Source organism: Cupressus sempervirens, chromosome 5 (assembly GCF_028749045.1).
Source record: "Cupressus sempervirens isolate cs-2001-9-10 chromosome 5, ASM2874904v1, whole genome shotgun sequence".
Lineage (NCBI taxonomy): Eukaryota > Viridiplantae > Streptophyta > Pinopsida > Cupressales > Cupressaceae > Cupressus > Cupressus sempervirens.
In genome coordinates, this window is record NC_143122.1 from 561,816,996 (window position 1) to 561,836,650 (window position 19,655).

Consider the following 19,655-nt stretch of genomic DNA (forward strand, 5'->3'; position numbering starts at 1 on the left):
AAAAGGAAGCAAAATCAAAAATAACATCTACGCTGAAGGAAGCAATCTGAACCATCATGTACATGAAACCAATAGGCATAAATTCTTGCTCATCTTCACCAAAAACTCGGCATAAGGTCCTGTATATCTCTACAGCCTGGGAAGTGAAAAGACTCTTCTTAAAAGGCTCTCTAGAGGCTGCAGTAATTACTAGCAAACTTCCTATTGTACCAATATGTGCCCTTAGTGCACCTCCCCTAATTACATCCTTCTTTTCTTTATACTCATTCTCTAATTCTAGCAGGTTGATTTGCACATGGTAGTCTGATAATGGTTCCAAGTGAAAAACCTCTCTAATTTCTTCAACAGTAATCGAGACCAGAGGCACACCATCCTTTCTTCTTACAACCCTAATGGCTTGGTCATAATTCTTAGCAATGGCTTCAAGCAAATCATAATCCATGAAAATACTTGGGACTACTAACTTTCCCAAATCAAAATTTGAGACATTAGCATGCGGGGCAAACAACTTTCTTTCCGAAAACCACTTTTTAAACAAGATAAGGCCAGTTTGAGTAGTTGTTGCATCCCTAACCCAGTTCCCCTTGTTATATAGGCCATCACCAATTTTAAGCCTAGGGTTCAAGGAAATTGACTTTTTAACTTGTGCAAGCTGTAAAGTAGATTATGGGAGTAATTCTAATAAATCATCGTGGACATTCCTATCCATATAATTAATTTTCCCAAAGAATGGTTTCTTAGGAGGCATTTTGACAGTATTGAGAGAATTGGAATGCCACAGATGTTATAATATGAATACTTACTTGACTTGCTGAACTTGTTCTTCTCTGAACTTCTAAAATTTCTCTCGAATGATAGAATAATAGTTTCACGTCTTTACCAGGCTTAACACGACACAATCAATCAGGCTCTTGTGCTCAAAAAGTTTGCAATCTCTGTTCACATGGGACTAGAATTAATGAAAATCTCTGTTTTATTCTTTGTTTCTCCCACACGCGAAGCTTTCACTTATCATAAATGCGCCAAACAAAAAAATAGAGTGGCATTGCACTTTCTTTCTTAAACTTGTGCTGTTGATACTTGAAAAATCCTACGATCTAGGAATTACAACTAAGCTGACTCAGCTTTCTTCTTAACACATTGGCAGTCAAGCCAAATAAAAAACCTCCACCTCTACCTTTTGTTCAAGGCTGGTGCTTCAAATCGGGCCCATACATGACTACGCACACGTGTCATCAACTCGCTAACTTGTTATACATAACTCTCAAGAACCTTTCCACAGTGAGCTAGCGATGATCACTGATCTTACTTTAATCATGTGGTAGACAATTAAAACAACCTTTGAGAACACGATGGTGGGTCCATTGCTCGTTAACTCGGTATACCTAATTTTTGTACATCTCTTTATAGTGAGTCAATGAGCATTGTCGATCCAGACTTGATCTTGTGGACAACAATTTTACTTCAACAGTAGTGGGCCACACTCGCTAACTCGCTATACTTAAATTCTGAGCACTTCTTCATAGCAAGTTAACACCACCCTTTGATCCCAGCTCAATCTCATGATCAAAAACCTTCATACCTAGTACATGGGAAGTGGGTACATGATATCACTATCCATGATATGGGCCCTACAGATTTCTACCAAGCATTGGTTGAAAGTTTGACCAATGAATGGTAGAAAATGCGTTGACAACGCCAACATTTTTCGACCATGTATTCGTCAAAGTTTCAACCAACCTACTAGATGGTCAAATTTTTGACCAAAAAGTTTTCAACCAGTGCCATCAAGTTTTCCACCATGCATTGGTCAAAATTTTGACCAATGCCCCACAAATTTCTATCAAGCATTGGTCGAAAGTTTGACCAATGAATGGTAGAAAAAGGCTCAACAACCTGGACATTTTTTCACCAACGTATTGGTCAAAATTTTGACCATCTAGTAGGTTCGTCAAATTTTTGACCGAAAAATTATTGACCAATTCGTTGGTCGAATTTGGTCGAAGATTGGTCAAAAAATGGGTCAAAATTTTGACCAATAAAGGTCAAAAAATGAGCCCAAATGTACTAGTGCATGGTTTTCCCCCTTCTACTATGATTATAATCAGAGACACCACTTGGTGATAAACTTAGTACAAAGAGAATTGTAAGTAGATAATTTTTCATTGATTATAATATGGGTGAATTTGAGCAAGGTGACCAAATTTTTCTTTCAAAACTATATGTGTATATATAAACATTAAGAACAATATGTCCAATACTTTTGTAGATATATACATTAATTAGATCAAATTTTTCTTTCAAAACCATATGTACAGATATAAAGATTAAGTATAATATGTCCAATATTTTGGCAGATATACACATTAATTACACCAATTTTTTCTCTCAAAACCATATGTGTAGATAGAAACATTATCTACAACATGTCCAATAATTTTGTAGCTATATTTTCTTGTGAAGAAAGACCATTCTTGGCAATATGAACCTAGAATAAAAAAATGAGATAATTTCTAGATTGTGGTCTTAGTTCCAAAGAAAAGTTGATAAATGTAATTATCCTTGTAAAATGTGTAAGGGCTTAAAGAATCAAAGAATTCTAATCATAATAGCAAAGATTCATTATAGGAAACATGGTCACATTGAAGGGGGCTACAATTTTTGTTTATTGGTGAATGTGAATTTCCAGCTGGAGGAACATGGAGGTCTGAATATCCAAGCTGAGGATAATGCTCCCATGGAAGAAGATAATAATGTGCTAGAGGACATGATTGAAGATGGTATTGGTGTAGCTAATGAAGATGATCACTCACATTTGATAATGATGATGAAGATGGTCTTGATATACCTATACTTGAGAAGGAATATGAGCCCCTATACCAAGGCTCCCAAAAAACTCTTCTCTCTACTATAGTGTTGTTGGTGAACATGAAGGTTATGAATGATTTATCCAATGTAGCAATGTCATGTATGCTAAGAAATGCCATTTTTTTCATCTTTAGTGTTAGCATACCATTATTATTCATTATATTAACAATTCATATTTTTTGTTGTAGGTTGATAGCTAAGTTTTTGTTAACAACATCAAACATTCTACCTCATTCATACTGAGAATTATCTACCATTATGAATCAAATTGGAATGAAGTATTAGAAAATACATGCATGTCCCAATGATCACATTCTATATCATAAAAAAACATGAATTTGCGACCACTGCTACATTTGACCTCATTTTGATACCAAAAATTTCAACCATCAATATATATTTTTTAGGCTGGTCAAATTGTAGAAGGAATTTTTTTATTAAAAAAATCTAAGCCAGTGTTGGTCAAAATTTTGACCAACATGGGCTTAATTTTAAAATGAAAAATCACTTTCTATTTCATTGAATTGGATGAAGTGTGCAAAGGAGCTAGAGCTACATAACCTTTACCACTCAAAATGATTGGTGAATGGAGTGGATTAGAAGGAGTAGAGTAGGAATCAAGTTCTAGGTTGTAATCCTTCAATTAGCATGGGATACCAAAGCAAGAAATGGGGGGACCAAGTCTAATAAACAAGGTGGGGTCAAGTATCTAAGCTAGATCAGTAAAGGAAAGTAGGTGAGAGAGATGGTTGAGTTTTTTTGTTTAGAACCATTATAATATAGGCATGTCAGGCAATTCCTCTGTTATGAGATGAACCATAAGGAATCACCACCCTAGCTAGAGCCCTACTATTATAAGGGAAAGGGAAATTGGAGTCATAACATTGCTAGTTATCAACATAGAAATTCTATTAGGTGGGATGGTGACTCTCCATCTTCATCTATTACTAGGGTGTAGCTAGTGATGCTGTCAATGCCTCTGCTATCTAACCTATTATTACCATGTTGGTGAAACTTAAAAAATTTATGCTACTGCCTTTTGATGACTTTATTAACAAGATATGAAATGGGAATAGGAACTGATGAACACCCTTGCCCTACTATATTCCCAATGATGAAAAGGCACTTGTTCTCTACAAGCCAATCAATCCTCCAATTTTTCTAGGTCTTCCAGCAGCTAGCTCACCTGATCTTCCAATCAAATTCAACACAAATTACTTTTCAAACTATAAGGGTAAGTACTAATCAATTCATTATGCATTATATGTTCTAGGTTTTTTTGTTAATTAGAATTCTTACTAATGGTTGTATGTGATAAACATCCTATAGTGGTTTTTAGATATCTTTTATTCTAAAGTGGATTCAATTGATTCAATTTTTTTAGCTATAAAAATATCAAAATAAAATGTAGCTTTAATTGTATGAGGTGGCACTAATTTTTTTTGTGTTGCTAGCAACATGGGAGATTCAAGGGAGGGGAAACTTTCCTGACCTATTTCATCTTGCAAGACAATCTAAGCCTGCATCAAACATGAAGGCATTAGCAAGTAAACCTATAGATAATCACCTTGCAGTAGTTCCATGGACACCTTCCTAATTTCCCACATGTGTGTAGGAGTTTTCATTAGATCAGAAAGCAGGTTGTGATAATGTCACTAGAAATGAGGACCACATGATAATGGATGATGATAATGAGGTTTTGATGGAGGAGAATCCAATCTTTCAACCACAAGCAATCATTGCTTGTAATAATGTAGCAAATGAAATCAGTAGTGATGGATTGCAATGGCACCATTGCATGACCCCTTAGTCGCCACTCAACACATAGGTGATGTGGTCATATTAATGAATTTTTGAACTTGAAGCCTCTTTCCATGATGAAAGGTATGGTATGTGTAATATATATATTTTTATTTTTATAAATGTGGAAGGATTACAAAAAACAACAAAAGAATAATAAATTGATGTCTGAAGATGTAGATAGATCTGTTAAGTGTAATATATAAGGAACAAAAATCTAGGGTAGTTGTTTCTTAAGTCTTTGCATTGAAAGGAAATAAACATTACCACTTCAAGATATCAACAACAAAAGTTAACATAACAAGTCTCAAAATAGATGTCAATTCTATACTAAGTGATGCATCATAATAGTAGTTTTAACACTAGTTTTTGGAGTTGAAATACTAATCAAAGTGTGTGTTTCTCAAGGTTTGTACATTTTGTTCTCAAATCTATACATTTAAGACAATTGGTTCCTTGAAAGTATCTTAGGATCAATATATAACAATATGAGCTTGGAATTAAATTTTGAATTGGCTTGAACATAGAGTCCCTCACCAAACTACAAGGAATACCACAGAAGGTTGATATGAGCAACTAAAAAAGTAATTGAACTAGACAAGCTTTGTCTTATAGGCACTATACAAGATTGTGAACCAATCATCCAAACATCTATTAACCATGTTAGTCTACAATTTGAAAAAAAATTCAATGTAACTCATCAAAGAAAGAATATGATGATTGTGTGTTCATTCTTATGGCTATCAATTTGGATGGATGGATCATGAGAATGATAAGCTTAGAGAGGCTTTATTACCAACTAGCCTTTTTTGATTTCTTAAATATCTACTCAAATGAATTCTAGTTTCTATCATAAACCACTCTACAAGAAATCTTGTTAACAAGTGCTTGTCGTACCATTTTAGTTTTAACCCTTTTGGATATGTTGAAAGTTAAAAACTATAATAAGGTTTGGATTAGTGTCTCACTTGAAAAAGTGTTCAGATGACTTTTAGCTATAGTTGAATCTTTTTCTGACAACTGGAAGGATCTTTCTATGCAACAGATGCTTTAGGTTCCACATTCAATATAGGCATTTTATGAATAAATAAAACTAATACTTCCATGTGTAAAATCAAGCTCAAATAGAGCAACATTTTGTTTACCTTTCTTCCAAGTCCATGTCCTTCATAACTATAATGGTGTTTACTATATAGACTTCAAATCAATACCATGAAGTGGCTCACAAACAATGATATTTAGAGTTACAAACAACATAAACATCAATGTTGTTGTTAAGTATCATCTTTTGCATCAGTAGGATAATCAATAATATCTTTAAAATCATCTATTTCAATTTGAATTCTTTTTATGCATAAGATAAGATTTTCATTTTTCATATAGCAAAATCATTTTTGATTTGAATATAGCAATATCCAAGTTAATCTAAATGTAGCAAACTCTTGGTTCAAAATTTAATTGTAGGAATTTCCCTTCTCAAATTTAAATATTGAAATATTGTAATTATATTTATCCTTTTCTAGAGATTTATACAAATAGAAATTTCTTCATTTTCAAAATAATTATCACAATTTTGTTTAATCCTTGTTCATTAGTTTAGGCAAATAGTTAACTCCTTTCATAATTGAAGCAATATTTAATTTTTGGTTGATTTTTTTCTATAAAAAACTTGTTTCTTGTTTAAAAAAGCTATTGATATTAACACACTAACTACATGTGATGAGCCTTCCTATCCATGGGTTTTAAAAGATCCATTTACTTGACGGTCTATGTGCCATGTCACAATGTCACAATGGCATATCTATTATCGCACTAGAATAGTCACAACCCCACATATTAAATAAGATAAATTAGAACATAACTTAGAACCACATTCCGATATAACTTGAATGCTACATATATGTATGCAATAAATCATTTATTTTGTAGAATTTTTTCATTATCTATGTTACTCGGTATAGTTTTAGCAGCAATAAAGTGTCTTAAATGTACTAATTTAAAAGTTTCTTGTTGTGTAGGTTTTGTTTTTAATTATAACTCATATGCACATATTTTTATTTTTGATAAGTGATATGTTTTTAATATTTTATTACTTCAAAAGAACTATTTGATGGAGTTTCTACATTTTTAACAACAAAGGCCTAAATGCCTTGTTTTTTTTATTCCTTCATATTGTTGCAGCTTATTCATGGTGATCTCAAAAACTAAGCATAGCCTCCTTGGACTCATTGAACATTACACCTCCCACTGTCTCAACTTTATTCTTTCTTTTTCCTTAATAGGAGGCAACATTGCATTGGGGATTAGCCCTTTTTACAATGTTGCCTGGTGTCACTTTTGGCTTTCTCCTCCATTCTTCCTCCATCCTTCATTGGTCCTCCTCCCACTAAGCAATAAAATGTAGTAGCTCATTATGCCACCCTTAAATTCCCAACTAGCTTCCAAATTGGCTCCTTGGTTCTAAAAACCATGAATAGTTGCACCCCCTCTATCTAGTACACCTCCAGTGACTTTGTCATGCAAAAACCACCCCTAACCTCAGCTTAATCCTACCACTTTTGGAAATTCAAATGCCCTTCTGATTCCATGTAGAGTTCTATCACTCTTGCCACTCTGCTTTGTCTCGTGTTAGTAGAAAAAGCCATACACAAGACAAAGACAAAATGCCTACATTTGTCCTTAGACAAAAATCCCCCCCAATAAACTCCTTGAACAATTGACACAAAATTCTGAGAAAGTCCTCATTAACACATAACACCTCTCCCAATCTCCTTGGTGTGATTTCATCACACAGGCTTGGAGTTTGTTTTTTCTTTGGCATCATCTAATAAAAATTTGCTTCCATTCTTATTGTTATTATTGTTCTCCTCTTTACTTTTAGGCATTGACTCCTACTTAGAGAGCTACTAAATTCTCTCCTACATCTAGAAATTTCTCTCCATTTCCTTGCATCACAAGGAACGACACTAATCTATCACTAAAATCTCTTTCCACAACTAGAAATCACTAGCATGTGCCCATGTACCACAACACCTACACCCAAGTTGCCAATCTCTCCTCCTCCTAATTGCTTTGTCACTACCAATAAAGGAATTTTAAATCAATTACAAAACTATATTTTAGGGGGATGAGAAGTTAATTGATTTATTTCCCTCCATCATATCTATATTTTCTTGCAAATCAACTCCAACATTAGCCATCTTTTCCCCAAGCACATTCCCTTCCCACCCAGTGTGACTAACTTGACAATCCTCAAATCCCTCTAAACGCCATCAAATCATTCTAACATACTTGTCTAAAACCAAGTCTCCATATTATCCTAAATTTATCCATTAATTACAATCTACGAGTCTCCAATTAGATGAATTTTCTTTCCACCTAGTTTCTTTGCCATTGATTAAGAAAATTTTGTAACATTTTTTGTTCGTATTGGCAATGCCTTTGCTCCCAAAGACAAAATATTGTAATAATAGCCAATGATTTCAAATTATATTGCAAGATCATCTAGGCATTCCTTTTTGAAGAACAAAAGATTTTCAAGAAAGTGTTGAAGATTCAAAAGTCCAATGAGAAGACTACTAAGAGTTAGAATTGGGGATATGATATTATAACCTGCCTTTTTTTTCCTTGTAGGTAATCAAGATCAATGGTAACCAAATATTTTGGCTAATCCTGAGAGAAGTAGATTGTTTCCTTTTTCACCTTATGGGTAGCTATGATTGTACTTGTTCCCTTTCTTCACAGAGGGCTTGAGGTTTTATTAATCTTATGATCAACATGTATTTTTCATCATCTATGGAAACTCTTTTTCAATCACATTATAGTGGATTATAGGTATTTAATGCTTCTTGCTCATTTATACTTAGTGTTACATGTTGAAAATTGCTAATTGATAATAAAAAAATTAAGATTTATTCTTATTCGCTTTTTGAGGTTTGATTGTATTTTTTTAATACAAATAATATGCAGAACTAGAATTAGAATACTGAGTTTGAGCATGTAAGGAATTAAATAAATCATAAGCTGTAAATTGGAACAAGGTTTAAAGCTTAGGCTTGACTATAGAGAAATTTTTAGAGGAGGTTAATTTGGGCAAGGTTCCTAGCTCAAATAGAATTGGTAGAGAAATGAGTCAAAGAATAGTTCAGAAGGCCAAACATTCAATTCCAATTAAGTGATAGACTTATTAGGGATTCACCAAGAGACTCACATAAAGAACAGGTCTAATTTTCTTTAGAGTATGGAATTATAGTTATAATTGGTTTCATGGTATCTAATAGTCTTCCATATCTAACAAGAGCTTTTGATATGGCTCATTCTTCATGTTTTTTGATTCTATGGAATAAGTATGGTATGATATTTGATCCTTCATAGATGTCTAGAAAATACACTAAATGTGCACATTAAGAGTATGGAATTATAGTTATAATTGGTTTCACGGTATCCAATAGCCTTCCATATCTAGCAAGAGCTTTTGATATGGCTCATTGTTCATGTTTTCTAATTCTATGGAATAAGTATGGTATGATATTTGATCCTTCATAGATGTCTAGAAAATACACTAAATGTGCACATTAATTTCATCTTGGTTTGTAATTTAAGTCCATCAGAAGTGAATATTCATCATGTTCTTGATTTGCATATGTTTCTATTGCCTGTAGATGTCTATTTGTTTGTAGTTGACTAGATATTAAGGCCTAGTGGCTACTAGGTTTTATCTGGACCTCCAATACACTAGAAGCAATATTTAAGTGCTAAAAAATAGACATTTGAGGACTTGAAGAAAGAACAAGATGAAATTTAGGATTTTTCCTATAGTTTATGTTGGCAAAAGATTGTTGAAAAGAAAAATATTTTAATTTAGAAAAAGACATTAGATCACATGACTCCTTTTGGACATATCAATAGCATTTCAACACTTGTTCCATTGGATGAATAGCTTCCATCAAATTGTAGGGTACAAATTTCTCTTTTTTTCTTCCCTTGATTCCCCTACTTGAAGTGATGACTTTGTAACATGAAGCTCTTCATTGGACATCATCATGCATGTTCTTTCCACTATGTACTATAGCCATGAGATTTGTGTGTTGGATCAAGCTATACCTTCTTTGATTTAATTGAATTTTTTGTAGAGCACAAACCCAATTAAACTTCACCTCCCTTAGTCCTTGGAAAACACTTATATTTAGGAATAATCTACTTTTGGCTAGAATATATGCTCTAGTATGCTCATTGCAATTCTTATTTTAGGATATTACACTGCTAGAAAAAGAAAACCATCAAAGTTGGCACTAGGTGGAAGTTCAAGTGGATATATTGATCATTGAATTCCAAGTTGAATTTTTAATTAACACCAATTTGAAGAAGTTTTTGAATGACTATCTCAAAACTTTCAACTTATTTGTTTTATTTTTCATTTTCAAACATTGAGCTCGATACAAATTCATGTTCTTATTGCCTTTAATGTTATTGAATTTTATTTTCAAGTGATGAGGCTTGATGAGGCTTGCTAGTTCATCGATATCCTTTTGTCATTGAAGAATCATATTTATAGGTTAGAAGTTAATGTATGTTGTGTTGCTCTTATTTGAAGGCCTATAAACTCAATTGCATCTTAGAAATTCAATATTTAGATCTTTTAAATCTGCTTACTATTATTTATAGTAGTATTCCATCATGAAAATAAATGTTGATGTTTTTATGGTTAAAGAGTATTGCACTTGCAAAACACACTAAAACCTGCAACAAACTTACAATAATAACCAGACATTGCACAAAAATTTGGAAAAGCTTTTCCTCGAATAAATTTAGAAAATACAACACATATCTTCACGCTCAAACATAGTATGTTGATTGTTCACAATGAAGAATGCATATGATGGAGAAATATCAATGAGAATGCAAATTGTTTGACTTAGTGTCTAAAATTCTAAACAATAAATCATTTGAAAATCACATCTAATAGATACAAAAAATTCTAGTAGCAACAGGGGTGGTCTCCTACACCAAGGCATACCAACATTAAGGACTTAATTGATTTGACAAGAAGGATATCATTGTTGATGTTGATAGGACAAGAATGACCTAAAATTTGGTAACACGTATGATTGTTCTCAAGTTCAATTAAGGGTAGCACTTTTGAGTATCTTCATAATCAAATGAGTATATGCTTTAAATATATCACTTTATATTTCTTATAATGATTTCCTATAATGGATTATGTGCTTAATTGTTCATTCCATCTACATGTTTGAATTGGCAAGAGTTTGTAATTCTTTTCACAAAATAGGTAGAATGGGGAGAATCAATTTGTAGATGTTTCAATTACTAGAGCTTGTATGTTTGAATAATTTTTTACATCATGTAAACTAAAACCATCCTCTTCTTTCTTCCCACTTTGAATCTTCAACAATTGCAAGTTACTACAGGACCTCTGGATGTTTCCAACCACTATCCAGCAACATACCTTATCCTGTTCAGCTTGTTTTTCCACATATAATGAATTATTTAAAACATGATTCAATTGATGAAAGTAGTTCTCATGTGATTTCTTAAAGAGCAAGTACATTTTAGTGTTATTGATTAATGATATGGAACCTACTATCTTGTTCATAACCATAGACATTGCATGAAAATGATAGATGAGGAGAATATTAGGGAAGCTTAGTAATAATTATATGTTTTTTGATGACTTCAAAAATATCTTATTTGTGATACCAATCATTTGTAGAATCTTCTGGCACAAGGTTTTCCAATATGTAATAAGAAGACTGCAAGGGTGACCTATTTAATATATATGGATATTTTCCCAAATGATTTGGGCTAGTGATGATACTAGTCTATCCTTCATATCTAAAACTTTCTCCAACACATCTTTAAGAAGAGAAATCAACTCTTTCATCTTCATAATACAATAGTGGAGTTTATTTTGGTGATCCTAACCATCTACTAAATAAACTCAAAATTTAGAAAGCTTTCTAATCCTTTTTTGTTGAGTTTGAATCCCAAAAAGTGCATGAGATATCTGATAGACAATAAACCCTTAAATAGTATTGAAACCAAATGGTAGACATTTTATGTCTACAAACAAAGCCTATTTAAGAAATTCAAGAAGCATAATGTATGTCCTATTTAATTATTCTAGTTTTGGAATCCTCCTTGAAATAGTTTGCTTATATATTTCCAAATAGCTTGAGAAGTTACTTAACCTAATGATTACCTACCAAAATAATTGATCACAAGGTCATCGAACATCTATATTTTGTGTGCTATTTTGGCCTCCCATTCTTGAACACCTACGATCAGTTTGAAAATTCCATATAGGATCAATCATGTCTTTTCTAGCAAATAAGGTTTGCATCAAATTGTATTATCTACTAGTGCAGGGAATCTATATTACTCTCTAGGATTGAGGTTCATTGCATAAACAGGCCCAACATGATCTTGGAATAATGCATGAGATCCTTTTCTAATATCTAAATATGTTGGATTTTCATTTTGATCCTTGACAACTTCTTTAATTACACTAGAACATATCACTAATCCTTCACAACTCTCAAGAATCAAAGGGTCAAGCAACTCACATAAGGACCAAATGTCATCCTAACTTAGGTAAAATGAATTATAGAGATAAAAAATTTAGGTTTGGACTATCCTAACAAGGTTGTCTAGATTGTACTTTGAGGCTTTCGATACTTATTTTCTAGGTACACCACATTTCTAATTTAAATATGTCAATTCATTCAACAATATAGAAATAATAATCAAAAGTAAGAGGGCTAAAGGTAGAGCACAAGTGGAAACACTAATTTGAAAAATTTAGGGCTTCACTAGAATACATTCCAATTCACATGAATGGTAGAAAAGTAGAAGGGTTGTGTACCTAGGTACCACTATATTTAATTCATAACCTTAGATTATCTAAATAATCTTTTTGGTAGTGATGAATCATAGGGAAACCTCCCCTCATATTTACCTAGTCAACCTATTACATTATGGCCTTAAAGAATAATGGAAGCTATTAATTATCTCATCTTTGATTATTTATTTCCTTAAGGAGGAGTTTCAAACAAGAGTTGCAACTTTGTAATAGAATACTTGACACAGTTGGATGCAGACATAAGATATTAAGGTGTACCTAGAAAATCTCCAATATTTGATCAATAGAAGTTATTTATTACTTTGATTCTCTAGGCCAGTGTGCAATTTATGTATGTTATTCTCCTTCTCAAGATTTCTCCTTTGTTAAATTCTCTTGTTTAGAGGTAAGAGTTTCTTATGGTCGTGCATTTTCTATTATTGACATTTTTGATAATTTGTTTCTACTCCCATTGACTTGTTTTGTTGACATGAGTGTGTGTGTGTGTGTGCATTAAAACATAAATATATGTTTGTTAGGGCATTTTAAGATAGTTTTTTATACTTGACAATGCTATTAGAACTAAAATAACAATAACAATTGAAATGTGAGAGTTACACATAAATTAAATGGACATAGATATATTAATTTTTGTTTATGTACCCTAAGTAAGTGTAATTCATAAATGCAAATCAATTTTATGATTCCACAATCTCTTTCGAAATGAGAGGTTGATACCCATTTAATAGTTTTCATTAGTAAAAGGTCTCAATTGGTAATTTAAAGTTCACAAGCACACATAATTAGATAGACACTAGATATTAATTGGTGCCCATGTACCCTAAATAATCATAATTCATTTATAATAATTGCATAATTTATTTTCAAATGAGAGATTGATCCTTATCTAAAGAGGTTTTGTTAGGAAAAACTTTTGAGTATTTGAAATAGATACGATCTTTTAAGAATAAGGGTCTATAGGATCTAATATGTTGCTTTTACTTAAAGGTTCGTACTAAACTAACAAGTAATCATGCTTCATGCTCCAGTCGAAAGCTATGTTCCACAAGGATGCTTCACCATCCCTTGATCTTTGTTCTTCCCATTCCCATGCTATATTCCTAATGAAATATGGATCTAGGGTTTCAAGGAATGCTCTTTTAACATTTTCATGTTTGTTTCCCCTCTCACTCCACCTCCATATTTCCCACTTACTACCTGATCTCTCCACACAAAAACAAAAAAAAAATGAAGGGAGGGGGAAGCGTTGGATTTAATTACATAAATTTTTTCCAATTTAGTGAAATGAGAACAATACTCCAATATTAGCACTGTGGACTAAAAGTTTGAACTAATGATCTTAGATACTTGATAATTATTTCGTCATGAAAATTGCTTTTAAAGATGAAGCTTTCCTCATAGAACATATACGAAACATAAAAGTGATAAATCTAATATTATTGTTTTGTTAGAATATCTTTAGAATCTGTGATACTACATAAGTATAGTTGACTTATGTCCTCGCTCCTCACATTTCTATGTCTGATTGCAGGAACTAAAAGAGTAGTGTGATGTAAAAAGGTAGATAGTAGTTTATTTATTCTTTACTTCCCCCCTTTTATGTTAAGTGATACTGTTAGAGAAATATATTTTTATGAGTATATTATCAATTTCAGACAAGCATACAAGCATATTCATGTAGAGAGAGAAAAATAAAAATCTAAGACTAGTAAAGGGGAAATATTTACCTCTGAACATTTGTAGTCAACTAAAGAGGACTATGAGAATGAGGTGGCACTCCTTGTTTTTCGATTGAAGTCTTTGAAGAAAGGGCAATCTCACAGTCTTTTAACTCAATCCACTCATCACTATACCACTCAGGTTTATAACTGCAATGCTTGCACTCTTCCCTCACTATCTTTTTAAGTTTTAAGAAATCAATCCGTGGCACCTTTCTCACCAATTCTTTCCTTTTCTCAATGGAACAAATGAATTTATATAGAAAGGGGCTTGCTACTCTTGAGGCCCTTGAACCTCATGTAAAGAATATTTCTAAGGAGAAACATATTGAATATCAAATTAATGAGCTAGAGGAAGATGATGGAGAACTGAGTTTTGAATTCTATCTAGAATATGATGAATCTACCACTAGTTCTGATAATTCCATGGACATACATTGCATTTTTTTTTTTTTAAAGCATAAAAAGGGGTCTATTATAAATCATCATACCAAATTCAATTCCAATTTTCAAAATCTAATTATTTCATACATGTGAATTAGTTGTGTGAGAATAGATTTTGCTTAAGGATATAAGGCATATCAAATTAAAGTTCCTTGATTCAAAAGTTTCTATACTTATTTTGGCATGATTTTTTATTTTATTTAAAATACAAATGGTAGATATTGCTGACCTATTTATATGCATTGAATTCTACTTGCTATTGGTTTGAAGAAAAATCAGACTTGTTTGGAAATCAATGCAAATTTGTGGGTGAAGAACAATGGTAAGAACTATAATAGATGACTCAAGAGGGTTTATCATGCCATAGAATCGGGCATTGATTTTTATATAAATTATGTAAAAGATGACTATATTGATTTTAATAAATTGGTTACGCACTTCAAAGATTCAAAAGAATGTGAACCAGCAGTATGCATTCACTTTTTTTGGTATTGGTTTTGCCATATCTTTGACTAAAATTGCATTTGATAGTGTCAAATGTATTAATTCTAATATGCAATTTATATTCCTTGGTCATGGGTATGTGATCTGAGACATTAGATAATTCTAGAAATTCAATTTTGGATATTTATTGACTCAAGTTAGTGGGAACCTATTCTGTTTGTTTGGAATCAATTCATATAGGAAGGAATTGAGCCTGCTTTTTGAAATATCAAATAGTGTTGGGGGATAATATTCCTGCAACATTTTATAATTAGACTCATGATATTTGAGTTAACCTTTTGGATGTTTTCCTCTTGTCAGTAACAACTTTATAGTGCTTGGAGTATGGAGATTTTTTTAATTCTTTGAGATTTCTAGTTGTATTTTTGGTCTTAGTTTGACTTGCATCAAACACTTGATTACATGTTAGAGAAGGTATTAGTCTCCCCATCTCCTAATTTACAGCTGAATTTACTACACTAAGTTCAATTCTAATTTTCACAATATAAATAATCAAATTTTGAATACATGTATGATTCACATGTATGAAATAATCAGATTTTGAAAAAGGGGTCTACTATAAATTTTAGTTCAATTCCAATTTTCCATGAGGATCATAATTTTTTCTTTATTATCTACACTGTTATTATTGAATCCTTGTTATATTTTGTTTGTTAGAGTAAGAAACAAATTTAAGATGATTTAATTTTTTGAGTGATCTAAAACATTAATATGTTTGTGTGCATAGGCAAGACCCAAAGAGGTTGAGTATAGACTTAGTACTACCAAGTGTCCAATGGTTGGCAGTAAATCAGCACCCTTGGCACCATCCATGCATAGGAAGTCTAACAATATTGACAAGATACAAGATACAAGCACATTAACACAGTGAAATCTGCACACTTATGGTCTACCAATTCCAATTGGTTGTGGAAGTGGGAATACAACTGGTAGAGCAAGTAAATTTGCAATAGGATAAGGGACAACAGGTGGAATTGAGACTATTACCTCTTTGTGGCATACATATCCATTATCACAATCCAATAATCAATATACAAGATCATAAAAGAATGAGTTGAATCTTGTTGAATCAACTAGAAACCTTCATACTACTCACATATTGAGTCAAAATGGCATATCAAGAGGTCAACCACTTTTGAAAGAACCAAATGCAAGCATTCAAGCAAACACATTGCCTATTCCAACTTTAATTGAAAGGATACCTATGGTAAGGTTTGACATTCCATATGCTTCCGATTCTAAGAGAATCAAATGACATGTTGTTTTTGGTCCATTAACAGGTCTAATCAACCAAGTATACCTGGCAGTGGCCCATTGACATCTAAGTGTATAGATTCTTAATTCAAATCTGGCCCTATCCTTTGTTCCTGAATATCTTGTCGTGGTGGTCCATAAAAATTCTCTCCCAATGTCTCACCTCCTAATCTATCTCCACCCCACAAAACCACACTATACAAGCTTCCCAAGCCACCTATTGATTCAGTGAAGCCCTTAAAGTCTTCTAACATATCTAATATAACTCTTTCAACACCTTTGCTAGGTAAGAAGAGTCAAGAGAATTCAATCATACAAAATCTTGGATCAACAATCCCAAAGCCTACATATCCATTGCCTCCACCTCATCCTAGTCTTGCAACTTGTAATCTATCTATACCACCCAATTGTCCAAAGGGTCAATTTTTGCAGCTACCAAAGAGTACAAAAGTCTCAAAAACTATATAGCTCCTTGAGGAAGCTCTATCACCACCTTTGGTGCCCATCCCCTTTCCTAGCACTAGACCAAAACAATCAAGTATAGATATTTTTGACACATCTAGAGAATCATCAAAAGTGAGTATGCTTTACAAGAATATATATTTGGTTTTCTTTTTCCTTGAAAATTTCCTATTAAATCATATAAATCATAGCGTGTGACCATGCCTTTACAATCTTTTAGATCTCAAAGTATTATGTAAACAGTGAAGTATATAGTTTACATGTAAGTATTCATACAAAGATTGAAGAAGTATGATATGTCTACTTTGATGAGATAATGGGAGTTTGTGTCTGATGTTCATGATATCATTGAATCTTGAACAATTAACCCTTAAGAGTTTTAATCATAAGCACTCTGATAATTCAAGTATAAGTTTAAGTATGAACATATGGTTACTTTGAAGAGGCAAATATGATTTTGCAAATATGATATCACCATCTCTAATTATTGTCCATCTTTTTCATGTGATGATCTTGTTGTGATGCTATCTCAGTTTGAGTCTAGATGCACGTGCATTTCTTTATCTTGATAATTATAGGTTAATATGACCGTTCTTGGCTACAATAAGGCTCCTTAAGGGCTTGATTATGGTGTGTAAATATGAATAGATTTGATTGATGTCCTTTGAGAAGTAATTTAGTATTCTTTAATATATTTTGAGGAGGCATGATGGTAGAAGTCACATCAAACCATTTTGTCTCATGCAACAAATCACACTTCTTCATGTAACTTAATCAAACTTGGTAATTTGGTCAACTAATTATATTTCCTTTAGTAGCATTTATGGATGTTTTCCTTAATATATGAACTTTTGTTGTTTGTTATAAACAAATTGTAGCAATGGATTGTCTTTTCCCCTTACACAATATTGCTATTATTATCGTATTCATTATGTATATCATCTTGATAAGTCGACTGGCCACTTTTATCAGTTTGCTTGATCCATTCAATTGTAGACTATTGATTCCTCGATTGTCCAATGATCAATTGAACTCATCCTAACCTATGCATTAACTAAAAGCTTGATATATATCAAATTAGATATATAAGTGGTACACATATATATACTAATATGCATACAAGTCTGTTGAGAATCTCTATTGTATTATCTACTAATTCATATCAAGTTGAAGACATTTTCTATAGTTCAACATACTGATAAGGGATTAGGTTTAGTATCATTGTATATATTCTAAGTATCAATCTTTCATATGGATGATTACGCTATGCATATTTACTCTTTATATAACTTGTTGTGCATATTTACCTTTCATATAACTTATTGTGCATAGTTGTGCATTTTACCTTTCATATTACTTTTTATGCATAGTTGTCAAGCTTGCTTACACTATTTAATATTTATTTCTCATTCCACAACTTCTATATTTCTAGTTTACATGCTATTCAATTTCTCTAAGGGTGAAGCTTGGTTGAGGTAAGTCAACTGTATGCTTGTACTCATTTTCATCTTTAGTTTTACCTTGAGATGTTTTATGTGTTGCTGCCATGATGGAAACCTTCTCTCCAAATGAAAGAGTTGAGCAAGGCCTATCAGAAACTAAAACAAGAAATGAGTATTGTTTTATTGCAGAAAATAGATGCATTACCAAATTTATTGAAATTGGGGATGGATGTAGAGCTATGTTTAAGAAAAACTTGTAAAGAAGAAAGTGCAAGGCTAGAAGAAGAAGCCAACAACCTATTTCCTCTTGGGGCTATACATGTAATAGTTAAAGAGGATGCAATGCTACCCCTAATTGGACATTGAAGAATTGCCTAGTCCATAGCCCTTAAATCAACAATGTTGAGCAAATCAAGATTAGAAACCTTATTCAACACGCTTTCACTTTTTCCACTTCAACATCTACATTAGCACTCACATAGGGGATAGGAGCCCACAACAAAGATGAAGACCATCAATCTATGGTGCAAGTTAATTAGTGGTGAAGTAGACAATGAAGAAGTGCCCTCTCGACATCCCTTACAACCACAATGTTGACCTAGTGGAGATTCGAAACCTTATATTAATGGTGGCTTTGACCCCAAAAAATTGGCTACATCTACATCACTCACATAATTGATGGTACCCTATGCATAAATGTCCAATTGTTCCATGTTGTATCAAGCAATTTTTTCTTATCCAAGCTATTTAATTTACAACCTTTTAAATCTCTACAAAGATAAAGTTGGAGCAAGAGAATTTTTCTTCTCAAAGGTGTCCTCTGATTGTAAAGCATCCATTCCATTATCTGTTGAATAGATAATGGAATGGATGCTTTACAATCAGAGGACACCTTTGAGAAGAAAAATTACGAATAATGGAATGGACGCTCTACAATTAGAGGACACCTTTGAGAAGAAAAATTCTCCTGCTCCAACTTTATCTTTGTAGAGATTTAAAAGGTTGTAGATTAAATGGCTTGGATAAAAAATAATTGCTTGATACAACATAAAAGAAAATTTTGACCAAACATTGGTGGAAATTTTTACTAATTCTTGATAGTTTTCTAAAATTTTCACTAATTATAAAAAAATTCAACCAAACATTGGTGGAAATTTTGACCAATTCTTGATAGTTTTTTACCAAGACTTGGTCAAAATTTCCACCAATTATAAAATTTTTAGATCAAACATTGGTGGAAATTTTTACCAATTTTTGATAGTTTTCTACAAAGAATTGGTTGAA

General features: G+C 32.4%; 1 pseudogene; it reads left to right on the forward strand.

The window, feature by feature from the left end:
- Positions 1 to 19,655, forward strand: part of LOC149557170 (uncharacterized) — a 189,744-nt pseudogene that overhangs the window by 77,860 nt on the left and 92,229 nt on the right.